Source organism: Monomorium pharaonis, chromosome 7 (genome assembly GCF_013373865.1).
Source record: "Monomorium pharaonis isolate MP-MQ-018 chromosome 7, ASM1337386v2, whole genome shotgun sequence".
Classification (NCBI taxonomy): Eukaryota; Metazoa; Arthropoda; class Insecta; order Hymenoptera; family Formicidae; genus Monomorium; species Monomorium pharaonis.
The window spans coordinates 9,434,653-9,461,658 of record NC_050473.1 but is presented as its reverse complement, the minus strand read 5'-3'; the positions used below and the strand labels follow the sequence as shown (position 1 = coordinate 9,461,658).

Below are 27,006 nucleotides of genomic sequence, written 5' to 3'. Positions count from 1 at the left end.
TAACATTTTATGCGATATAAATATGCGATATAAAAAATTCTTTTGAAAAAGTAAGCTGCTTGCGAGATATTAAATTTCTATCATTTTACAAAAAACTAAATTTGTGTTTTAAAGCCTGCGCATATTCATATTTAATCGAAGGCAACCGTTACGCGCACGGTAATGCACGCAATGTATACACGTTCTCCTCGCGTCGTAAACAAAATAATCAGCAAAACGTCATGTTTTAGCAACTCCCATTACTAAGCCGCTATAACCACGTAGCGATGTGAATGAATATATACGCCTGGTATTAGTGCTTGCAACCAACAAACGAAGCCCGAGAAAGCTGCTCGTTATTATATAACGAGAGCTCGTTATAACGTTGAAAACCATCGCGAAATTGGGTATAACTTCTGCTTCAACTTGCGAGATAGGCGCCGAAGTTGGTGGAAGCGTTGCATTCCCCAAGACTTTTGATGTTAACAACTGAATTAATTACTATATAATGCAATGTAAATTAAGATGACTTGAAGACTAGGATATATTTTTTAAAAATATATTGTTATATAAAGATAATTTCCAGTAGCGCTGAAAACAGCGTTTCGTTTATTTCCGGAAATCAAAACGATCTAGTAAACGTTTGATAGAAAAATCGGATAAAGGTTACTATTCGTGGTTGCAAGAATTAAGAAATCTAGTGGAGACGATCACGTAATACAAATAAAGAGGTGCACGCTCGTCAAAGTCACCGCCGTATTTTTTTTTCTCCCTGGTTGGTACGTGAGAAAAGAGTGACGGACAGACGGAGAAACAGCGAGACGCAAGTTTAATTATGGAACTGGCACTAAAAACTTCAGGCTGGCAAAAAAGGTGTGTTACCGCACGTGCCCGCGATTCGTTCCGACAAACGTACGAGGGAGGAAAGAAGACAGAGAGGAGAGAGAGGGGGGGGGGAGAGAGAAAGAGAGAAAAAGAAAAAGAGAGAAAGACAGAAAGAGGACCGAAACGGTAGAAGAGAGAAGTGCGGGGGGAAGGAACTCTTTTTAAAACGTTTGCATCTCTGACAGAGGGTGCAATTCTGCGTGGAGGTTTCGCCGTTTTCATTCCCGGCGCAGGCGTTGCCAAGTGTCAATGCCCCTAATGGCGTTCAGGAAAGCTTTCAATGCTTTTAATTATTTCCATCTTTTTTTTCCTTCGGCTCGACTTCAAAGAGTACTCGATCGACCGTCCCCACGCCTCGGCTCCGGCAACTTCAACCCCCTTTCCCCCGCCCGTCCCCGTTCATCGGCGTCCATCGACGGCGATCCTCCGACTTCGAGCCGGGCCGACCGTTTAAAAAGTAAAAAGGGAGGGCAGAACCCGCGCTCGGCGTTGACGATAATTGGCTGTTGGAATAGCTGCAGCTGATAACTTAATTATGAAATTCCTATCTCATTTCATCGCTCTCGTACCTCCGCGAATTCCACCTTGGCGAGTGTCAGATACTTTTCGTATTGAAACGGTTGGCAGGCACGTCTCGGAAAGAAACAATTTATAAACTTCAACGAGCGAGCAACAGAACTGATCGAAACGCAGACGGATAATCTTAACGAGAATGCAGTTGAGGTGCTGTATAATAAGTACTTCAAATGGAACATAGCGCGAGCAGTTGCATAAACAAGTGCACGTGTCAGAACTACGTTTCGCTGTAGTTATTGAGGTATGCTCAACTAGGTTGACCCGGAACTTACATAGGTCGCATGTCCTCCATTTACAAGCTACAAGTTAAAAATATTTTATTCAAAGAGTCCGTCAATCCACCTGCAAATTACCCTTCTTCAGAACAATGTACGCGTCTCTACGAATGGCTGCGATAAGCTGTCATTATGCAAAGCTGTCCACCGTTCGTAATTTCTTTGTCTGTCGGCAACAGGCCACTATTACTGCGTACAATGCACGAAGGTCTTGAGCTACCGTCTTCGTTGAATGAGCGGGGGTCAATCGTTCCCAAACGTTTCCTCATCGCCGACCGTTCCTCGACTAAGTTTTGCAAAAGGAGGTACGTCGACTAGGGGGGGGCGAACCCCCAGAAGAATCGGCATGAAAGGCAGCGTCGGCAATCGGCATCGAGAGCCGGGAACGGTGGTGCGTGGGCAACCGCCAAACTTAGTTAAAAACTTTGCAGTCAGCTCGGAATTCCAAGCTCGCTTTCTCGAGCGCAACTCGCGAGCAAGAACGAGAGAGGAAGAAAGACACGTAGAAATCTAAGAAGGCGAAGGCTACACAGCTGTCTTTTTCTTTCGCCTTTCTGAGAGAGAGAAAGAGAGAGAGAGAGAGAGCGCGCGCTCGCCGTTCTATACGTGCCGCTGGGAAACTATTTCCAAATTTTCAAGCGATTCTAAAGTCGATGGCGTGCCGATGCCTGTTCGACGAGGTCTTAAGGAGACCCGCGGAATCGGCAGTTATCCTTTAGCACGCCTCCCAAACGGCACGACCGACTGCCGCTCGTCTGGATAGCGGCATAAAGCGCGTGCCCCGAATGCGAAACACGCGACGACCTGCACGCCCGTAAATTATAAGGGCAGTAAAACTCGCAATATGACATTACCGAGTTGTTGTTAGAACCGCGATAGATATCGTCGCGCGTTAATAACGTCGTGCAGCTACGAGAGATCACGCTACCTTGGTGGTTCCAGTCGTCGTGCGTCTCGCAAGTGGCGAGAATGGGGTGTGTCTTTGCTCACCACGATTTCATTGATAATAAGTCGTGAACTTTTTTGCGGGTTTTGACGCGAGAAAGCGAGTATACGACAAAACGACGACGACGACGACGACGACCGCTCGCGAAACGGAATACGATATCGTAAACGTCCTGCACTTTTAATGCGATAAAATCAGAGAGAGGTACAATATAATGCGGATAAGAAAACGGTGAAAAACAAGGAGAAGTAATTTCTCTCGATGGTCTAGCGCGAAATCGCGGCGTACGTACTTTCGGAGGCGCAATTCCTCCTTGGCATTATCGCACTCGCCATTAATCTCGATCATAAACGATCCGCGATCTCCGCGGCGCGATGCAACTGCGCGCCGTAACCGCTTTAACGTCGTGAACCCACGACGCTCTAATCCTCGGGCATAAAACTCGTCGACCGTCGAGCGTCGTACAGTCGCGATTATGCCGCGGTCGTTAGTAAGTCATTTCGTGTCACGGGGACGTCGCCTCCGGAGCGATTCGAGGAACGGCAAAAATGTTTTCGCCGTGGCTCTGGATCTGCGGCCGAGCCGAGACAAGGGGGAAAATAAAAACGACGAGCGGCGACGAGAAAGAGAGAAACGGGGGAGAAGGGCAAAGGTGAATGCCGATATAGTATATCGGATATACGACCGAGCCCGCACACTCGGGGCCATCGAGCACCGTAAACGACGGCGATAATAACAGTTGCAGCTTTATCGTCACGTTCCGTTAATGGAGGCTGAATCGGAAATATCATCGCCGCCCTGCCCTTTTCCTCTCCCTCCCGTCCGCCCCTTCATCCCACCGCCGTTGAATCGTTCTACGACGCTCGCAAAATCCGAGACGTGCCCTACGAGCGTTTTGAGAGACTCTCGCGCCGAGAAAAACATAACTTCGATCCCGAGGCGTTTACAAACAGCCCCTTAAAAATCACCCTTTCCCAATTTTTCTCTCCCTTCGCTGGGATTTTTTTCACTTTTCCGTAAGACGCTCCTTTGTACCTTTACTCGATTATTCTACGACGCGGACAACGGCGGAAATTAAATCACAGAAACGTCACCGGTACGCTTCGCCTCTACGTTAATTAATTTCGGTCATAGAACTGTGCGAACATAGCGCGAAATCGCTCGTGACGTACCTATAAGACGCATTACTTTGCTACTTATCGACCTCTTCACCGACCTCAATACCGATTATTATTACTGAACTGAGCGGCGGTCTTATCTTTTTAGGAAAATAAGCGCATTCTTCTCGGCGTAATTAGATTCCACTACGCGCGACATTCGTCCGAAATTATACAATTCACAGTAAAAGTGTTTTTAGCTAATTATTCCAATTAACCTTTTTTTTTTTTTTTATAAAAATGCAATGGAATCAATCTTGTTTTAAGATTGTCATCGAGAAAATATTTGTTGTATAACTGTTGTATAACCGTTGAAAGAAAAAAAACTGAAAATTGAACTGTCGATTGTCTTAGCAGTACAGAATCAGATACGTGAATAAACTTATTACTTTCTCACATTATACGATCGAGAAAACAGTCACGCCCATTGATCCTTGCGAAACTTTACGGAGACTTTTTGTTCGCGAACGAACTATTCAGCGAAATCTTGGAGCTAAACTTCCCGCGACGCGTTTTCGGGGGCAAATCTGTTCTCCTCGAGACAAGGCGAACACGCGCATCGAGGAGAGAAGAGGGGGATACACACGAAAGAGAGAGAGAGGGAGAGACAGAAGGAGAGGAACAGAGGAGCAGAAGCTGGAGCACGCCTCCGCCGTACCTTTCAATTTGCGAGGCAATATTTTCGGCGTACGCCGGCTGAGCTCGGTGTTTTATAAGGTCGTTACCAAGGTTGCGCTAATCTTCACCCTAGCCGCAAGCTTCTGGCAAAGTGCCCGCTAGGAAAATATTGTTCCGCCAGTCTTATCCGACTTGTATCTCTCGGATGGAGACCTTCGTACGAGAAGAGCCCCCCCCCCCCCCCGTCGGCCGCCCGTACGTACGTGCGAACGTAAACGCGGGAAATTTCATATTCTCAAAGTGAGGAATTTACTGTTGCGCCAGAAATCCGAGTGCGGAAATACCGCAGGGAGAAACAGGGCTCCCGGGGGAGGAGGGCGGCTACGAAACACGAATACCACGGTTATCCCCCTTTCGCGAATGCATATTCGCATCCGCGTCACGCATCGAGACTCCAATGCTGACTTCATCGCGCGACGTACGTCGTCGGCGAGGCACAAATTAAACTTCCGTTTTTAGCTCGGAAAATGAGTGGGATCTCGGGCGAAACACGGCGACAAATTTCGCTCGCCACTGAAGAACGATATACTTCAACGTAACTTTCTCGTGCGCTTTTTTTAACCGCGTTACTGCTAAAATCCCGCAATCTAGATTTTACCGCAAATTTAAGTGGATTGTCACGTGACGTTTCACTTCTTCGATTATTCCCCGGGGGGTTTTTCCCTTATTAACGAAGCGCGTAACAATTACTTGAGGAATGAAAAAGGGCAAAAAGCCGCGGGTGTTAGGTCGCATTTACGCCGTAAGCCGTAGGCGTAGGCTGGGACGGAGCGCGATGGAGAATCCTGAGGTTCGCCGGGCATCTCCTACGTCTCTCGTGGTCTCTCGAATCAGTTATACGACCCATGAAAGAAGACTTTATCCCACTGGCAATTAGTTGCATCCATAATGAGATCCCGTAAAACTCGTAAATCCTAAATGGGATTAAAGGGAGCCTCGATAATGTTAGAGTCCACCCGTTCTCCGATACGATCTTGGAGATAAATGACTGTACCTTCTTTTTTTTTTCCAGTCGAAATCGCTTTTTGTTATCCCGCGCGGAAAAATCCCACGCGCGATATTCGATGCCCGATAAATTTGGTATTTCCGCACGTATAATGAAATTTCCGGACCCCGACGCTTGCTGATCGCGCGCAGCTGGGAGCTTAATGATCGTGGACATCCCGCAAACATCACGTACTCCGAAATACGCGAACGTGACCGCAACACCAAACGTGATCGCGATTTCTCCCTACGCGCTGGCCAAGCTGGCGAGGGAGAGCGACTTTAAGGGCGGGAAGAGGGGGGAGGACGGAAGGGAGATTACCCTCAAACACAGCCAAATAAATATAAAGGTTGGTGGTCATCTTGGCATAGCGCTCCCACGAGAAAAAGGTACGTTGTAGATATGAAGCTTTTGTGTGTAGCCCGCGTAGAACAGATCCACGCTGTAACGAAATGGTTTCTTCGAGATAATAACCGTAGTTACATGATGAGCACCGAGGAAAAAAAAAGATTCTTCGAATCAGTCTTCCCTGGCGTTGCTCGTCCCTCTCGAAGTCGCGATCTCGCCTCGAAAGAAAGAAACGGAGTCGGCGTTCCCCAACCCCTCGCGCTCGTAAATGCAACCGCTGCCGTTATCGCGTGGGGCGCTAGGGGGGGGGGGAGGAAAGTGCAGGGTCTGTGAAAGTAGGGGCTATGATATCCAGTGCGCGCGGAAACTCGTTCCGAGCAAAGAGTGGGATTTACCGGCGGAATAAGGAATATTCCGGGTTCTTACGAGTCTGAAATGGGCGGCTAGACGTAACGCCAATAAAGAAAATATGGCGTTTGCTGGGATCGCACGCGTTGTACGCGTCTCTCTGGCCGTCCCCTTTTCCGCGTACAGGGGCTACAGGTACATCTCGAGATTTCTGTGAAAGAACGACCACTAAATGTGTTACAGCTGAATTTATTTGTGCAGGAGAGCTTTGCGTGTTCGAAAATAAATTTCCACGCGTACAACGTGCGCGTCTTCTCCGCGCTGCTGCGGTTTATCGTTACGTCAGCGTCGCCGTGTTAGAGTTTCGCTCTATCGTATTTTTATCCATACGAGAGTTTTCCATAACGCGAATGCGAAATGATTACGTATTAAAGTAGCGCGGTGGAGAGGGATGCGTGCTTCGCACGTGAAGTATCGCGCCGTAGTACGTATTTCTTCCGGCGCTCCGCGAGACGCGTGCGTCGCGATATAAATTATGCAAGACGTATGCTCAGACGGATGGCGAAGGTATTGTAGGTTGTCGACAAAGTTTAAGCATCCCCGTCTGCTTGGGCAGGCAGTCCGCCTGGCCGGGAGCCTGAGACTTCGAAAGCCAGCGGCACGCCCGCGGTCGACTTTTTGCACGGCTATTGCAACAGTTGGCCCCTTTAAGGCTATCCGAGAGTACACTCGACCACGACTTCTCCTTTTAACGCTCCTTATAAGCGGTTCTTCGACTCAAAGGTCGTGTTAGTACTTCAACTAACTGATCGCGTATGTAGTTTCGCCGAGATATATCACGCTGTCAAATAAATTTTGTTATATCGATACAATACGATACAATTTGATAATTATAAATTAATTTAGTACTTCTATCTTTGCATCGAAAGAATTGCATTCTCAAATTAAGAATTTGTTTCATATTTTACAGTAGTCTCCTCTAAAATAGGCACTAAAAAGTTATTTTCTTAATTTCAGAAAGTGTAATGTATGTGAACAAGACGCGGTTATTTGGAGGGAGGAGGGAAGAAAGGCCAATAGCGCTAGAGACAAATGGAATCTCAGTTGTATCAGTAAAGTCAGTCTGAGTTTAACCGCTAGAGTCCACCAATAATAGGATGGCCGTGGTTAAATGCCTTAAATTTGTGGCCACTACATAATTTGAAATTAAATTCGATCAAAACAAGCAAAAACAAAAATAAGAAAATGCAAAAAATACTACAGTCGCATAAAAATTTTTCGGGCCAGATTTATTCACAAAAGGTTGCGTTAAATTATAGTTGAAGGAGGGAGCAAAGCCGATTTACATGCTTGCCCGCTCGGTTCCTTTTGCCCTAAAAGAAAAAAATTGAAAAAAAGTTAGACCACTTAGTCAAAGAAAGAATTATCGAATCTGTCGAAACAAACGAGTGGGCAACTACAGTAGTTGCTGCGATAAAACCAAAATTAAGACGAAATTGTCAGAATGAATAGTATGGCAAGAGTATGGCTAAGATAGATTTTTTTTACAAATATGGAAGAAAATGTAATTTTAAAATATTAAACCTTATTAGAATGCTTTTCGAAGGTTAAATATAAAAAAAACCAAACTAATAAAAATGATAAATACTGATCTTTAACATGTATATGTTATTTGAAACGATTAGGTCTTACAATTAGACGATTAAGTTACATACGTACGCAATATACAGTCAAAAGAATGTAATTTTCCAGAAGTTCGTTAAATAGAATATATTCTTAATTTCCAGGAGTATTCCAGAAAGAATATATTCTCATTGATTAAGTGATATAGACTTGAAAATATTATTCTCTTATTTTGAGAATACAATTTCTTCGGAGTATTGCATTTTTCATATCGAAATAACAGGTATGTTAGGTAGTTTGAATAGTCGTATTTGCGCGAGAAGTGCTATAATTCGGACCTCGTAACTTATAAACTTGTGCTGCAAGAATGGTCGTTTCTGTTCGACCCTAACTACTTAACTACTAATCAATATTGCATGCAGCGTGTCAGTTATATGCATTCCATCGAATCGTTAGATATCAAATATTAATTATGCGTGCAATAATTTTACATAATCTCTTAATTAAATCTGCGAAAACACCAATCCAGATTTTTAATTTCGGAAATCTCAGTACGTGAAAACAATATGTTTGAATTTTCAAGAAGTATTAATCATTTAAAAAATAATTTAAAAATAAACAAAACTATAAAAAATGCAACGTATATTTAAATTATTTAGAGATAATCTTTAGAAATTGTAATTCATAAATTATATGTATATTTTGAAAATATAATTATTTGAAAAATTTAGCATCTTTGATCTTGCAAATATAAAAGATTTGCGTGTTATATTATGTCATGGTCGTCGTATAATTCGAATGGCACGCTTAGAACTTTCTCTCTTTCTCCTGTTTTCATCGTTTATTGCTCTCTCGCTCAGTAGTGAGAGTCTGGCTCGGGACTAACCGACTCATTCATTGCCTAGTTTAACAGCAGTTTGCCCTGAATATTCATAGCTGGCCTCATCCCGGCGGCCCGTGTAAATATCACTCGAAAAGTTCAACGGTTCCTTAGTTCTGACAGTAAGAGTCGTTCTGCGCGTGTATCTTATTAATACAAAATGAGTCTCGCGCGGAGCACGTGGTAGAGGGGAATCATTTCGAGCTATTCTGTCGTCCGATAGAAAAACGAATTTTTATTCAGCACGAATTTACGTCCCTCAACGGTTTGCCTGATAATCCGATACGGAAAATCATTCGCAATTGTGCGACTTCGGTAACGGCGAAACGTATCATCAGAGAGCCGATAAACAAACTAGCCGCGCGCTAAATTGCCAGCGGCAAATTGTGCTCCAAACTGTGTCCATACCTAGTAATCACGCGTGCAATCGTATCGGAAGTAATTACAATGTGCAATGCGATCGTAGGCAATTTTTCCTGTGTAAAAAAGAGCCGGGTACGGGACCACCCGGGACTGATGCGACAATTTCCGTTCGCGCCGCGGTCGCCGGTCGCTCGTCGCGTCGTCACACTCGGCTCTCTCTCTCTCTCTCCCTTTTTCTCTCTTTCTCTCCAACTCATTTGAGATGCACTGCCGCAAAGCGCGTAGCACGCGCGCGGCCAATGCGAATCCAATATCGGAAAACAATTTTTCTCGGGGAAGAATTTTAGCGCGGCTTTTCAAGACTTCGGACCTTACTGGCTCGTGCTGTGTGGCGGCACCACCCTCCCCCTCCCCATTCTACCCTTCCTTCGCCCGACCCTTATTCTCTATCCTTTCCGCCATCGCCAGCATCCATCCCCAGCTCTTGTCCTGCTTCTGTGTATGTGTCGTACCGGCCCATTTTCTCCGTACCACCTTTAAACCGCGCTCGTTTCTCGCAATAAAAGAGTGCCCGCGGTCTTTCGCCGTGACTTACGGCCGTGCCGGTAATAACGATAAACGTTAATGTCGCTTTGTCGTTGCGAGCGCGAGCTATTGGGGATTAATCGGTTCGTTAAATTCTTTTTTCTTTTTGTCCGTGCCGTTTGAAATCGGCGTCGAAAGATACGCCTCCCTTTCCCTCTTCTACCCATTACGAATCTGAGAATAACGAGCCGCGTTATTGTATCGCACATATGAAAACGCGAGGCGCGTTACCGCGAGGGGCATTACCGGCAACGTGATATTGCGACGCGAAAATTGCGTAGGGCTTTATTGAAATATAATTAATTAGCGTGTGAATCAAAGGGAACTGGCGGGGCACCGAGGGTGGGCGAGAGAGCGGCGGCTCGAACGAAGCGTCTAGTTAGAACGGTCGCTGAAAGTTAGCCCGAGTTTCGTCTCGACGCAGGAAGCTGCCCATGAAGCACACTCGTTTATAACGGACCGGGGAAACAAAATTAAATTGTAATTGCACCACGTATACAATGGCGCGGACCATCTAGGTAAGCACCCTGCCGACGACAACTAATTACATTTAGGTACCTCACTTTTACCATGACGCGGAGTAATTGCCTCGGGTAGTCATAATGAAAAAGTATCGATTGTGCGCCCGCGTTACCGCGCTCGCGAGGAGGAGACCTGTACCTTTCGTCACACCCGCGTTTAATGCACAACTCTTGCAGTCCTTTAGCAACCCTCGCGTTTCCTTCTTTTTTTTTTACGTCCTACGACGCGTATTACAAATTAACGACATCTGCACTATGTGCATTTGTAATGAACGTACTGAATATGCGAAGAAGCGTTAACGCGAGATAGTTGCATGCGTTTATTCCTGCGTTTAGCAACATTAACTGTTCTGTTTTTTTTTCACGTTAATTGCACCTAGTTAATTAATCATCTTTAAAACTCCATTGTTTTCTCTACGATATTACACAACGGAAAATTTTTTTATCGTTGGTTAAAATATCAGGCTCTGAAAATATCAGACTGATTTTTTAATGTGGCCGGTTAACTAATATAGCTAGATTTTTTGCTGTTCAATTGGCCTTTCAGAGAAAAATACATCTAATAGTCAACGAATAATGACGAAAGTTCTTACTGCAATTTACGTAATTACAGTGTTTAATCTGTTTATGCAACTTTATCACAACGTAATTAGCAATCTTGTTTGTAAGATATTTGAAAAAACACAAAAAAATTAAATTTATATAAACTTATATAATGATATTTTTCGAAGATTGAGAAAGAAAATGTAGAAAACATTTTTATATTAGAATTTTTATAAGGCGGAATGGATATCGAAAATTTGCGGGAATGAAAGGAAGAAAGTCTGCGTTGAAACTCTTTCCAAGAGTCTGGGCGAACGATGAGAGTAAAAACCGGTACTTAGCGAAGTTAACTAGAGTGCAGTGCCGTTTACGTATGCAGAAAATGGTAGACTTGTCCGGTTCGCTGGGAGTCGGAAGAAGAATCCGACCTGCAGGGAAAAGAGGCCAGAGGTAAAGCGAAAGTCCGAGTGGAAGAGGGAAAAGTCGGAAAAAGATGGACAGAGAGAGAGAGAGAGAGAGAGAGAGAGAGAGAGAGAGAGAGAGAGAAAGAGAGAGAAGAAGGGAGGGAAGACAGCGAGAAGGAGAGAAAAGCGCAGTTTAAGTGCTCGCTCGAGTGAGAAGGCGTCGGTACAGAGACAAGGCGCTAATGAAATAGTCGGTTATGTTTTAAGTACTACTGCTTAATGTACATTCCACGTCGTTTCGCGGCAGCGGACCGAAAGTTCCGGTTTAACTTGCCCCGGCTGCTTCTGCTCAGGCAATCGCGAAAATTCGAGCTCGCGAACGGGGCGAGATTATCACGGGGAATCCTCAGGTTTCCGCGCTTTTTTTAATAAAGCCATTTGAGTTAGATATTTAAGAAAATACGCCCAATTGGAGATTGGATCGTGAATCCAGAATTGTTTTTCCCGTACGTCAACCTCACCCCTATAAAGATATAGGTAAACGCTGATGATTGTCAACTGAAATGCAGTTCGAGTCAAGTGAGCTCAACTTTAATCGATTTTCGCATAATCGCGTTACATCCATCTTTCCATCGTTTAACTTACACACAAAGGAACGGATCGAATTAGTCCCATAAGGGCGTTAAACCACCGCAAAAAGTTATGAAGCGTAACACGAGGCTTAACTCGTGGCAGCTTAAGGGGTTAATAAGATATTTAGTTTACTAACATTTGGACGGAGCCAAGGGTTTATGCGGGGCTAGCGAGAGCCACCCGTGGTCTAAGAGACTTAGAAGCTAGCGGTCACCCCTTGAGTGCATTCTCCTGTTCCGCAGTGTCTACCGACGCTTTAGGCTTTCAAGATCATTAATTTAAGGCGCCGGCGCCCGCCGCCGCCGCCGTCGCCGCCGCAGGCACTGCAAGGCACTGAATTCTCGATGCTTTCTAGAGGAAGACTCGAAGCAGCAGGACGGAAAAGAAGCAGACGAGAGGGAAAGAATTCCCAAACTCGCTTAGTGTTTATCGATCGTTCTCAATTGGCTAAAAGCACTCCTCGCAATGCGCAGATTAATAATAAGTGTCTCGTGACTGATTTATTACGTTCTTACAATTTAATTCGAATGGATCGGTTTTATTTTTTAATGATTGTACAGTTTGGGTGTTAAAAAAAAACATATATTTTCAAGTTACGTGACCATCGATTTGCGGAGCATGAAAGTCGTAGACTCGTAAGAAATGCGAGAGAAATGGCAAGGACGAATATCGATCGCAATACGTCTGGCTAGCTGAGAAGCGAGGACAGCTGGACTTTCGGGATGTTCGAGGAGGCGAGCGCTATTTGCGGGATAATGCGAGATTGAAGGAATAAGGACCAGGGTAGAAGGACACGAAAGGTAAGCTGCAGACGGAAGTGGTTATATGGCCGAACCGGTGGCTGGGGACGAAGAAGCGAAATGGCGAATGGCAACCGGAGAGTAGTGGACAGGGGGAAGCGGCGGGAGGAGAGGGAAGACGGAGGGGACAAAGTCGTGTGGGACATTTAAGGCCGTTGGTGTTACGAATGCACGCGATGCTTGCTTAGATTCACCTTGTTGAATATTACATGGAGGGACGCCACGCAATCTTGCCTACGGCTCAATCTCAGCGTTGTTAGACTTGATCAGAGCGAGCTAATCACAGCCGGAAACGCAAAGATCTTCATGGCGGATTCGTGATAAGGGGGAATTAAGCTAATAAGTTTTTGCGGAATTCTATTTTCGTAATGATAATCGGAAGCCTGATTGTCGCAGCACGAAGCGTTAAAAGATTACGATCAATCGGAGGGGATGTCGTATACGTATCTTGGGCAGTTGCACGTTCCGAACCCTTGCCGCAGAAGGGATCGAGGGAGAGAAAGACGTGTTCTCGTTATACCGGCCGGATTTGATTGCGCGGTCCGCATGAAATTTGCCCGGCGGACTTTCGATCGGTATAACGAAGCCGGGCAATAACGCGCTGTGTGCGCAACTACGCAATATGTCACACGGTCTGTAAATAACACGCCCATATTTTTCGGCAAAAAATTCAATTTTTTAGTTAACGTAAATACAATCATTCTGCGAAACGTGCTGGAGCGTAATATAATAAAATATGCAAGGATCGAAATCGAAATCGTCGATGGCTCTCGCTTCTGCGGGAAACGTTGCGGAATTACGCGATCGATGTACGCTCGTACGTTTTCTCATTTCGCGAAGGGCGACCGCATTGTTCTCGAAGTGAGTCGCCAAGACTCGAGACGATACAACGTAACATTTTCGTTTTGCGCCATGACGACGGTTGGGCGGCGAGGAAGTAAATCAATCAATCCGCTGAATGGCCCATTCTTCCTCCCCCTACCGTCACCCCTAACCGGCAATACCACCCTTCCGACTGCAGCCATTCATCGAGATACACTCCGGCATTCATGATATTCCGCACGATTGCGGGAGATTGAGGTGACTCGGAGATGGAAGAGCCACACCACCGCTCTCTCCTCTTCCTTCCTCCCTCTCCCTCTCTCTCTCTCTCGCTCTCCGCGCCATCAACCTTCTTGCCGCTTCCCAAGGAAGCCGTCGTTGCGGAGACGGAATTAGCATCTCCATTAGTCGCGAGGACATAATGCGATATTACCGGAGGTACAGGAGGCTACCGGAGAGGAAGTGAGACAATGGTCCGCCATGTTACTCGTCGTACCCACAGTAAGACCCCGGTATCTATCGGTCGGCTTTGGTCTTCGAATCTTCTAATACCCGGCCGAAGGAAGCCCGGGAATGCCGTAAACAGTTCTAGCTCTTAAAGTTTCTTATAAGTTATATTTATGTTGGACGTAAGAAGAAAAAAATGATTGACTAAAATTGAAATTGGCAAAACATGAAACAATTTCATTTGCTTCAAAGCGTTTAATCTTCCTTTCGGTCCCGCAGCTTTTGCACGCGAAACGTTTTGATACGAGCAATTACGAACGAAAACGATGCGAATGCATTCCTCGAATACGTAAATACACAGTTCCTCCTCGCGGCCGGCGCAACACGTTACGTGGATTCGCGTTCTTTTTTTTTTCCGCCGTATGAAACACCATCTCTCCCGAGGGAAAGCGAATCGTTGCAGTACCCTTGAATACCATGAAGTACATTTCCCGCGTACATCCCTCTCTGCCTTAACCCACCTCGCTACCTAACCAACCCTTCCGAAGCGAGCGAGCGCGCGGTGTGCGTAATTATTTCGCAATTTACTACCCTTCGCAGGATGTAGATTTAAAACAGCCCGTATTTATTGTACTCACTCGGTAAGACGGGACACCCGAGGGAACGGTAAGCTGCCGCTCTCGTACGCGCAAACGTACGCCGGGATGCCTCCTCGTATAACAATGTTCTCCCCGGGATCTTGCATGTGAGAAAAAATAAGATACACACCCGGAGTGCAATAATCTCCAGCCTCCGAGCGCTCGCCGAAAATTGTCCTCGTTATTGTAAACAACTAGGTTCCCATGGTGTCCGTTCGTGCGCGAGGCGCCTCGCGCGGGAGGAGAAAATAGCCTTCCCGACCGCGTTGCGGTAATCAGCCTTGCTGTTTCCGCCAAACGCACAAGGGGGAGACCGGAGAGATCTCCGATAATTATCGTCCGTGCAACCGCTTTTTCTTCCGCGCGCGCACGCTGGGTAATGTCGAGACATTAGGGGTAGATAGGTACATATATATATATATATATATATATAGGTGGGCCGGACTTGGCTCCGTGCACCGGGCACTAGAGACGATTCGGCGTGTGCAATGGCTCGTAACGCCGCGCGCAGCGAGAACGCACGGGATCCGCCTCGCCGACGCGAGAGGCTGGAGATCCGGAGCTTGGCCGGCAGCCAAGCGCCGCTTTACTTTACTCGTGACTTTCGCGTGTGGAAAGCGCGGGGCGCCGGAGAGAAAGAGCAAAGTACACACCGGCACAGATATATCGATGTTCTCGGGGTGGGGGAGGGAAAAAAAATTGTCGCGTGACTGAATATCTCCGCGTAACTGCGACTACGCTAAATTTGCTCCGCCGATCGGAGCGAAACTTGCGTTTCGTCGGGCGAACATCAATCTCATATCCAATAGAAATATTTTCCCGTTTTAGCCGTGTTTCCTTTTTGTTAGTGAAAATTGCATTGATTCGCATTGAAAAGTCAGTGAGATTAAACAAAGACCAAACATTAATGAAACAATAATGGATTTTTTTTTTAAATAAAAGCATCGCGAGTAAAGTAAAAGTATAAAATGAGACTTTGTATTAACTGGAGAACTTCTTATTGTTTATGATAAGCTGTAAAATACCGTTTTTGTAGTTAGCACAAGGAGTAGAGCGTTCTCAATTAAGCAACTTGTTCTCAATTAAGTAGCTGCCTGTACGTTATATTGGCGATCGTTACGGAAAGTTCTGTTTATTAAGAAAAAATCGCGAAGGAAGGCGGCTTTAAAATTATCTTTTGTTCTCTCCCTGATCTACTTAAAAATAAATATCGAAGCCGAGCTTAACGAGAGGAGTGTATATCTCGCGCGGCGTGGACTGGGAAGAGAGAGACGGAGGAAGAAGAAAGCGGAGGGCGTAATCCTTCGGTTCGACAGTCTCAGAAGCTGGCGGACCGGACTTCTCTCCTTCGTATTATATGGTTCTTTTACGGAGCGGGCAGTCCGTTTCTGCGGATAAGAGAATCAAGCCGGGTACATACAACACAGCGCTGCAGAGAAAAGGTTAACGGCGCTTTAATTGGCCGGGCGCATCGCCCCGAGTTAGGAAACGGGAACTAATCCAACGTGAACCGGGCGAGCTTGACCAAGAAAATGCCCCATGGTCACTAACGTCAGGCACAGACGCGCAACCTCTCTGCACTCCGCGTCCCCGTACGTCCGTCCTCCTCCCTCCTACCCCATGCGCTTTCCGTTTCTCCCATTGCTTTCACTGCGAACACCCAGCATACAGACACGCTCGGGCGAAATCGTTTCTTCTGCTTTACGGTTTTAATAAATCTCCGCGAGGTAATTCGCGGTGGGTCGGGACGGACATTAAACTCACTACTTCCCTGAGTTCCCCGCTCACTCGATTCGCCTTCCCTCCCTCTTCCCGTGCTGGGATATCCTATACGATACGGCTGGAGACCGATCCGATAGGGATTAATAGCGGAGATGGGACGTTACAGTGTGCATGCGAGTAACAAATACGCATAAACGGAGTAGAGATAAATAGTGCCCGCTCTCAAGACTTTATCCGAGCACTTCGAAGGATTAATTTGCAGCATTTCCGAACGATTTTATTTAATCGTTTTATATTACCACTGTCGTATAATTCCGGAAATTGAAAATCGTGAATGTTGATACAAATATGTAGCAGACGTAAATTTTCAAATCATTGGTGTGACTGAATGTTACAAAAAATATCGTATAGTTTTCATACTTGGGTATTTAATTTGGTTTACAGATCAATTTTTATCTCTCAAGTAAAAATATTTTTTCATAATTAATATATAATTAATAGATTGAAACAATTTTATTAAAATTCTATATGCATATACGTATGTATGGCATACATAAGAAATGCTCTCCTTTTAGTCCATGAGATGAGAACACCATGAAAGAACTTTAATAAAAGCTTTACGTTCTTAAAAATGCCAGTCCTTGTCTCGTTTTTTTTCTCCTTTCTTAAATTTTACCCTTTATCTAAGTTATAACCTCGTAAATTTTATAATATTAAAATTTCCCAAATAACTTTATCAATATATGTTATATTCTTAAAAAAACAATTTTTTTTAATTTTATGAAAAAATAAAAAACAATAAATAGTTTTTACTCAATTTGAAAACAATTTCGCCGTTTTGTTTAAACAATCTGTAATTTATATCTTATTGTATTAAAAAAAACTGCCAATCAATAATCAAATTAATCAATGTTATCAATATTAAGAATTAAGAACATAAACACTAACGCCAATAACACAAAAAAATCAAGACAAAAGAGAAAATCTGATCAAATAAATCATTAATAAACTCAGAATTCAGTTACGCGGACATAACCAGAAATAAAAACACCCAAGTAAGCAAAGTGACAGAATACATGTACCAATAACGCGATAAACAATGTAATGACTAAAATTAAAAATAATATAACAAAATTAGAAAAAACCAGAAAACTTTTGTCTTCGCCTCAAGGGTATACTCTTGTAAGTCTATTAAGTATTTTAATTTTATTATATTTAATTGTTACTCAGCCGCTCAATAAGTGATACCATGAAAAAAACACGGTAAAGGAAATAAAGTATTATTTAAAACCCCGGACGCACATAATTGTCCCGGACAAATTTTTAACGCTTTCAAAAATTCCCCCGGACGTCTCCGAATGCCCTAAAAAAAAGGACAGTGTCCGAGAGAAAGAGGACGAATGGCAACCTTACGCATACACAATGTAGCTATACGCGCAAAGAAAACAAACAAATACCGCGAATCAAATTACCACCGTTATAAAATATTTAACGTTGGGTAAATGCCGAATATTTTGGTTCCTAGCAATTCAAATTGATGTTGATAAATGGACCATTATAAAATATAAAATTATCACTCGTTTGGAGAATGTCAAATTAAAATTTACATTATTTTGATCAAAGAGGTATTAAATAATGTTATTATAAAATTGTGTGGTTTGCAATAAAATAAAAAATAAAATAAAAGATTGTTAAACATAGCGACTTTTTGTTTCCCTTTTTTCTTTTGTTCATTACAATCCACAAATTCGCTCTCACGTTTCAAATTTTTTTGAAAAAATGTAATAATAAGTTATAGTTTATTCATAATTTTTTAACTATAAAATAAAAACTTTATTATTCAAATCTATTTAAAATTTAAAATTTAAAATTAGATTAAATAATTCTTTTTAAGTAAATTGATCAATTTCTTTATCAAAATCTTTATCAAAAGAAAAAATAACATAATTTTACGTAACACGTTAAAATTTATAAATAACGTATTAATAATTAATTTGCCAATATGTTACGTGATTTTGCAATATGGCACCTTTATCTATACATAAGGAGTCAAAAGATAAAGTTAGCAATTAAAATCGATTCCTTTAGTTATAAAAATTGATAATAAGTAACAGATCGTCGGTACATACATATTTAATTGATTTGAGTTACGATACACAATATTGTGAGCTAACTTGAATCATATATAACTTAAAAAACTGTAATTAATTTAATATTATTAATAAACTATCACAATTTCGATCTTAGGATCCTCAATTTTGATTTCCTGAATACGCTTGATTAAATTAATACTTAGAGGATACTCCACGTACACGTGCCCCCTTCCTCTCGCTAAGCCCAACGTGGAAGACGAGCTTTTGGCAAAACGTGCGGGATTAGCGTCAATCTTCTACAGCATGTTCGTGCTGGCGTGCCATATTTTCGGCTTTGAATTTCCGTTCCTCGCGAGTGACGCGCGCTTTAATCATTGGTCGATCGCGGCGAGCAATCTTCGTCGAGCGTGGGTTGTTTGTCGAGCAAAATTCTCGTCGCGGCGCACGCACCCGCGTTTCACACTTCCCCGGCTATCTTAACTCCGCCGCCAAAGAAATCCGCTGTGTTGCGGTAATGTTAATCGAACATTAATCTCAGAGAGAATTCCATTTATCGGAGATACTCGCGGCTAAATTTATCGCGCGCGACATTGCAACACGTCCGATTGCTCGTTGGCGCCCGTACGACGAATCAAAGGGTGAAGAGAGGAGGAAAAACAAGAGGAGGAGAATATCGCGTCTCGTCTCGCACGCGTCGCGGAAGGAAGCAATTCGCCGTGACGTCACGCACTGGGCGAGCGCCACGGGGGTCACCGATCTAAGCGCAGGGACTCGGGACCGTTGTAATTCTTCCTCGAGATAATTTCGTATAATACTGTGTTACTCACCATACGTGCTGAATCGAGGAACGGAGGTGCTTGCGATCCCCAGACACTTTGGGCGCCTCCTCGCACTGCTACAACGCCTTTCGGACGAGTCAAACATTGGCGAAGGACGGCGAGCGTCGTAGATGCGTCGTATATCCCTCGCTACGTGCGTCCCGTACGAAGAAACACACGCACTCGTATCTCCGTGAACACCCGGACACTTGTCGCGACACGTCCGACACTTCGTCCGCGTTCGTACGACGAATCGAAGGGCGAACGAGGAGGAGAGAGCCCCCCCGCGTACCGCATCGCTCGCGTCGAAGAAGGAACTAACTCACTGTGACGTCACGCACTGGCCAAACGCCACGGGGGTCACCGATCTAAGCGCACGGACTCGCGAACGTTGTAACCTCTCTACGAAGTAATTCCGCGACGCTGCGTTACTCACGATACGCACTGAATCGAGAAACAGAGGGTACCTGCGATCCCCAGACACTTTCGACACCTCCTCGCGCTTTAACAACACATTTCGGACGAATCGAACATTCACGAAGGACGCCGGGCGTCTCGTAGACGCGTCGTATCCCTCGCTACGTGCGTCCCGAACGAAGAAATACACGCACTTGTATCCCCGCGAGTGTCCGGACGCTTGTCGCGACACGTTCGACACTTCGTCCGCGTTCGCACGACAAATCGAAGAGCGGAGGAGGAGGAGGGTGCCGCGCGTCCCACCTCGCTCGCGTCGTGGAAGAAACTAATCGCCGTGACGTCACGCACTGCTCACGGTCGCGAGCGCTGCGGGGGTCAACGGTCTAAACACAAGGACTCACGGCCGTCGTAACTCTTCCTCGAAATAATACCGCGATGCGGTGTCACTCGCGATACTCGCTGAATCGGGAAACAGAGGTGCCTGCGATTGCTTTAACGAACCCGAGCATGTCAGTCGACCGGCATCGAATTTACGCCGCTGCCGCGCAAAGGCACAGGCGTTACGGTAAATGAAAGTTTAATCTGCATATCGATGCTGTCAGTAACATTTTGCGGGGCAATACGTCTATCAGTCATTAATTCATAGTGACTTTCACTGCTGCTGCATTATTAATGTACGAATGCGCGGCCTCAATACGTATACTCTAATGGCATTAGATGCAATATACATATAGTATTGGTCCACTTTTCTAGTCGATAATATTTTGCTCTTTTTTCTTTCCAGGTGAGTTTTCCAGTCATATGTCTCGAAGCTACTTCATATTTACGGTACCTGAAAGCGATGGGTAAGAGCAATATAAAAATAGTGCCGATGTCGGTTGTTTAGAGAATCCTCTTTTTTTTTCGCCGAATCCCAAAAGAAAAACCCTACACGCGCTCATCTTATAAATCTCGTAATTCGTGATCGCAATGATCCTTCGGGATGGAAATAGAAATTATGATGTTTGAGTTTCAAGCTTAATAATAAGCTAATAAACTGTCTCGTGAAGTATATACGCGTGTATACATGTATATATAATCGTGTTGTACGGACAAACTCTTTTAAAGATACGGGAAAAGTTTAAAAGTTTAGCGAACGCCGCGTATAACGTAACTCGCGATATTTTTCATTCTGTTTACGGCAGTGGAGTTGTCAGGCATAATGGCGTAATCGTTTGTCAAAGTCGAACGAGGGGAGGGGGGGGAGGGAGGGGTCTCTTCGCTCTCGTGAAACATAAATCCCGTGATTTACAAAAGTGACACGTAATACGGACGGAGGAAATGGCGATTTATACATAATCCGGAACGCAATTTTCCGTACATCAACGAAAACTTTTCCCGTTCCCCGCTTTTCTCCGAATGAGAGCGGAAGGAGTAGAGAATACTCTCTCTCTCTCTCTCTCTCTGCGGTGCTCTCCTCAAAGAGAAGTGGATACAATCGTGATTTTAGCGAGGTCCACGAGGCAACATAATAAAAGTCTTATTCCAGCGGAATAAGAATCCGCCTGTATCTTATTGCATTCGACGACATTTCATTACGGCGGCTCGGAACGATGGCGTCGCAGGGCGTACGGCAAATAAATGCGAATTATTCTGATACCGGATGGGACCCTCTGCCACGCCGAGAGGGTCGGTCGGCGCCGGGTAAGGAGCGTAGCGGGCGTAGGAAGCGTAGATCGGCTCTCGAGAATGAGAACGACTGACTGCGAGGGGTAGTTTGTAGCCCGGGGGTACCGTTCGCAAAACGGAGGTGGAACGAAGAGGATATCACGAGAGAGGGAGGGAGATACGGAGACGATAACTCGATCGGACATCCCGAGGCGGACGATGCGATGCAATAGTTTGTATCCGGTGGAGGGTGAGCCACCTCCAATCTTGGCCACGAAGCGCCGCCGCTTAAACAGCCACGACAGAAGCCATTACTTACTCCCTCGTAGCCCGTGGCGCTGCGGAAGAAGAGCACCTACTCGAATTATTTTCACGGATTCGATCGCGCTCACCGTCTTCGACTAATACGCGTTTCATACATATGTACACACACACATATATATATTTTTTTTCTTCTGGAGACAATCAAAGGATCGTAAATGTTATTTAGATTAATGTGCGTTATTGCATAATGAAGGCAATTAAATGCTAGCTTGCCTGCTGTCTAATGATAATGAATTCGGTAGTTTATTGATCGCGTTTAACGTTTAACGCAAGTCGCCGAGATGTTCGACGTTATAGTCCCGCCGGCTGTAACGACACGAGGGACGTGGGCATTTAACATTCAACGCGTATGATTAGGCAGTCTGGCGGCGCACAGAGAATACGCTCTCTGCCGGGAGGGCGGGCGGAAACTTCGGAATGAATTATGTAAGGCAAAGTACTTCATTCGTCTTGCTCTTGTTATTTGGTGGGTGTAGTTAAACTCCGCGTATTACCGCGTCTGAAATATCGCCCGTAATTTTTAAGGCGAACGTGCCACCGACTGTACCACACCCCCCTCTTGCCGCCGCCGCCGTCGCCGGTTGTTATTCCGTCGCCTCCGTTTGTAGAACATACCGACGTCGTCGCCGGTACGACGCCGTGGCCCCTCGAAACGACGTTGAAATTTCACGGAGGACAAGCCACGTGCGTCTCGTGACAATGCCGCCAAGCGAGGGAACGGTGCCGAGGAAGTATTGAGTTCTCAAAACCGTCAGGTTATCCCGACGGATTGATCCAAAAATTGATGGCGATAATTTACAACGCACGCGAGCGTAATTGAATTAACATGTGTCATATGTAAAATGTGTCATTCGGTTCCCGCTTCGCTTTAGAACGTAACATTCCAAGGTCCAGTAAATCTCTACCATAGTAGTAGACCGCATGGTGCGCACCAAAGTTCCGGGCAAGTTGTTAACCATTCTAACCGCGAGATCGCGCGAAACTGGAGAGCTTTCGCCTACTTATCACGAGTATTAATCCTCTCGTATGCACTGCGGATGATCTCAAAGCAGTTTCGAGTACATTCGAGCACGAGTACGGTATATATCTCACGGGCGGATCTGTGTGAGAACTCAAACGAAGATTGACAGCCGCGTTGGCTGGCTGTCTGTACGAGCTATCCTCCTATTTTAGCGGTTCGCGATAAAACGTTTACGGAAGGAGGAGTGACCGTAAGAGAAAACTATCTCTCACCTGTCAAGGCACGTGAGAGGAGGAAGCGAGAGTAACGTCGAAAAACCAACGTGCGGAACCAGCGAGAAACAGATTTGTCGCGAGACAGAGAAGGAGGGAGGAAGAGAGAGAGAGAGAGAGAGAGAGAGAGAGAGAGAGAGAGAGAGAGAGAGAGAGAGAGAGAGAGAGAGAGAAGAGCAGCACGTAGAGGCGAACACCGATGTTAAGCCGCTCATCTGACGAACATTACACGAGCTTACCGGACCGCGTCTCGGCCGGACTGCACCGAGAAATTTGCTCGTTGAACACGCGGCGGATAATACGTACGTATGTACGCGGTACACAACAGGTAACTGGTTATTGCATCCCCATGCATCCTTGGATAACTCTATTCGGGCGACCTCCGTCCTGAGAGACCTCCGACCTGTCTTAAACCACGGCAAAGCGGATGTGTTTCCAGCGAAAGACGACACAGTGCAAAGCCGCGCCGTGAGATACCGTAGAACCGAACGGTAACCGCTCAACCGTGAGCTCGGATGACTACGGGTTTTCACGCTAAATAAGGAAACTGCTGCTGCGGTACGATACGCGTGGTTCTCTTGGCAGGATGTTGAGGATAAAATACAAGGATGTATCGTATGTACGATGCACGACGTACGACAGAGCAACGTCAGCGTGTAATTGTACGTCTATAACTCAAAACATAAAAAGAAAAGAAAAATAGAAAAACCTAAACAAACTTTTGCGAGGGAGAAAGCTCAATAGAATGTTTGCAAATATAATAAACATCGGTTAAACAGATCTTACGAGATGTAAAGGATCGGTCTTTAATAAATTACTAAGGTAGACGCGTCCCGGAAAGCCTGGAAATTGGTGTCCAGCTCCCTCTTGCATAACCGCGTTCTCTATTTCGGGAGACAACCTTCCAGCGCGCGCTTGAAAGTCGCATCGGGCGAGACATTCCGTTTACATCAGCCTAAAAGGTTTCGCCCGGCGGAATAATTAGGAAAGCCGCGACGAAGATTTAGGTAGACATTTAGGTGCCGGTGAGACGGCGACGGTTTAAAGCGCGGCGGCGGTGGTGGGCGACGCGTCACGCGGACGTCGAGACGCTGCAAACGCCGGTTAATCGTCTTGGTTATACGCCCGGCATACCCGGACGGTAGAAAGCGCGGATTTAATTAAAACTAGTAGCCCACGGCGAACATATTTTCCGAGAGAGGATACGCCCTCCTCGTACTCCTCGTTACACGGGCGGAGAGAGAGAACTCGGTGGGCGTTTCGGTTCCGGCATTCCGCGCAATGCCGCCGGCCTTTTTCCGCCGAGGAGATGAGAAAATGTACAAAGTGCGTCCGAATTCAGAATACGAAGTAGGATGAATGGAATCTCCGCGATGGGCAAGCGCGGGGACCCGACACTCCGCGCCGCGGCGCGGCGATAAATTATTTATTAAGGGCGCGCGGAGGCAACGACGCTATGCCCAACTGCGATGTTAATCAGGGGGGAGAGGAGGGAAAAAACAAAGCAAAAATGCGTTCGTTCGTGCGATACACGCGCTTCTGTGATCCGAAGCTCTCGATTCATACAATTCGCCGTTACGAGCGCATAATTGCTGTATGGAATATAATATCGGGACTGCATAGTCATAATTAGGGCCAGCCTGAATGCTCGCAATTCAGGTAATAATGCTATTGATTGAGAAGAACCATTACGCATGTATATCGCGTGTAGTTATTAATGTACGTTAAATGCACCCGGATACAAGCATCTACGTGTATTAATTAGTTCCCGTGTAATCGCAAATGTACACACGCTTATGCGTCCATTCAGTCTACAAAACCTATACACCTCTATTGATCCATCGGTTACACGAAACCGACGAGCATTCTTCCTCGTCCATCGTGTCGTTCCGATTCAACGCTATCGCGCGATTGGATGGACTACTCGCCGAAGTTCCACACAAAGCGCCGATATTCCTCGCAATTAAGTGGACGACAATTAAATAAATGAGAGAGAGAGAGAGAGAGAGAGAGAGAGAGAGAGAGAGAGAGAGGGATCGCGCGCACGATCGATGTTGTAATTCGAGCCGGCCATTTTAACAGCTAAACCACCTTGGCATATTGCGTATCTCTGCGTCGACGAATTAGCGGATACATTCCGCGACCTTCCCGTAAACGTTTTACGGGGCCGCCACGGATAGGTCGAAATGGATGCACGCGCAATCAAGAACTTGCACACGCTGCCCGACGGGGTCCCGCGTAAATGACAATTTACAACGTAAAACCCTCCCGCCCGAGGGCCTCACGAGGTCCCGTGCGAAAGGGGGTTTTCGCCATCCTCCCGGGGAAGCTTCGAGGGATAGTATACGGGACGCGGCGCATCCCTCGAGATGCGCTGATACGTCCGATCGCCGTGAAACGTGAGCCATACCGCGCGGCATAAAAGTAAAGGATCCCACCACCTCACGGTGTCGGCGTCGCGGTAACACGTAACGCATGAAATCGCTAGGAGAGAGCGACATAAACGCGCCCGGTCGTGCCCGTTTATCGCTTCGTTCCGCGGAGACGTGAATGACGCGCACCGGACGGCGCGATTGCGCGGCCCCGTGAATATGTGATACGGGCAACGGGAGACGGGGCAATAATGGTAAGAATAATGCGATGCGCGGGCAGTAACAGCCGGTGGAAACGTACGATCGATTATAAACCCTAGCCCGGCGATTCGACTCCGACGTCGACGCTCATCGTCGGTTTTACGCACGTTTTACGTATGTTTGGGGACAGATTAAGCAGACCGGTTTACGGTTTACGATCCTCTCGAATCGGACCTTCGTCCAACCCACGGATAAATAATTTAACCAGATCGGATCGACGGACGGAGGTTAAAGGAGTTTTAGTGTTCGAATGTAAACGAAATCCGACGTGATAGTCGGTGCATGATTTAAAGCGCCGATGCGGTGGGCTAAGGACACTAGAAGACTCGAAGACTTCACCTCGGATGATCGAAGAGAGTTTTATCGAGACGGGGTGTGGAAGCTACTTCGAAAGCTCAAAAAACTGGAGTAAAGTTTTATCTGATGCGAGATTTCCCGCAGTTGTAACGATTATTTGATAATCTCTTTTTATGATAATGCGGACAATTTCGACGACCGTTCTTTTTCTTTTTTGTAGTCGCTTAGCGTTACCATTTCACTCCCATTGGCTCAAATAAACGTTATTCGCGATCTCAAGATTTTTTACTGCCGTTGCTCGAATGCCATATTTTAGAAAATCGAACGTCTACGCAAAATACACGAATTGGATCAGAATATGAAAATCAATAACGCTCTGCTTTGCACATCGTGCCAATTATTATAAAAGACACAATACTTTATAAACATATTTTTGTAATTTGCCGCGGATAGAACAGAGAAAAAGGCTGTAACGTAGATCAGACGGATTTTGTTTATCGATCCATAATGCAGCTGTCAATTGTATTTTACTGTAGAATAATACTACTTTTTATCGAGATATCCTCAAAAGGAGCAAAAGGAGAAACATTTGTTTGCGCATATTCAAAAGTCTGAAGGGATGAACGATGGGGGACTTCGGGGACGGCGTCCTGTATAATTTTCAACTTTGTACATTCAAATTCGGACGTTGTTACGACGAAAGCGTGAGAGAGCCCGCCGGTATACACACCGCGATTTTTTTCCCAGAATGTTTTTGCGCGATATTCCCTCGCGATACGATTAAAATCACTCCCTTTGTACTGGGCGGGCGTGTGCACTTATACAAATCGAACGAACGTCCACCGCACACGGACGCGAGGTATATACCTCTAATGCCGGGTAGCGCGACGTATTTCCATGACGAGAGACCGCGCGCCGCCTCCGGTACTTTCCGTCCCGACAGATCAATTTCCATCGCGATATCCCCGATCAGCCTGCCCTCTCCGACGACGAAGGCCCGCAGGCCGGACAATCGAAAACCTAGCCCGGGGGTGTACGCGGATTTCTCGTTTCACGGCGCCGACGTCTGCGTTCGACGACGCCGCCGTGTTTTCGTTGTCCCCGCGGACGTCCGCACGTCTGTTTGACCACTTCGGTCTCCACGGCCTCACGGAGATATCCTGACCCTACTCCTTTCCCAGGTATCCGCGATCTCTCCCCCTTCCCCCCTTCTCTCCGTGCGTCTCTCGCATACGATCGTGCACGTGTACGTGTGCGAGATCGAGTATACGCGCGCGCGCGCGCGCGAGCTCGCTCATACTGTGTGTACAGATGTGTATATACAATATATATATGTATGTTGTGTACATATGTACGTCTGTATCTATATGCACGTAGGTATACGCC

The 27,006-nt window shown here is 45.8% G+C and overlaps 1 protein-coding gene across 23 annotated transcripts in view; it reads left to right on the top strand.

Annotated features, from left to right (window-relative positions):
• LOC105835899 (CUGBP Elav-like family member 4) overlaps nucleotides 1–27,006 on the top strand; it is a 569,131-nt gene that overhangs the window by 350,680 nt on the left and 191,445 nt on the right. The window contains exon 1 of one of the 23 annotated variants that reach the window (XM_036289658.1): nucleotides 20,313–20,331. The exons of the other annotated variants lie outside the window; for them this stretch is intronic. The gene's annotated coding sequence lies outside the window, so the exon portion shown is untranslated. Of the gene's footprint in view, nucleotides 1–20,312; nucleotides 20,332–27,006 lie in introns of those variants that run through there. 23 annotated transcript variants of the gene reach the window in all.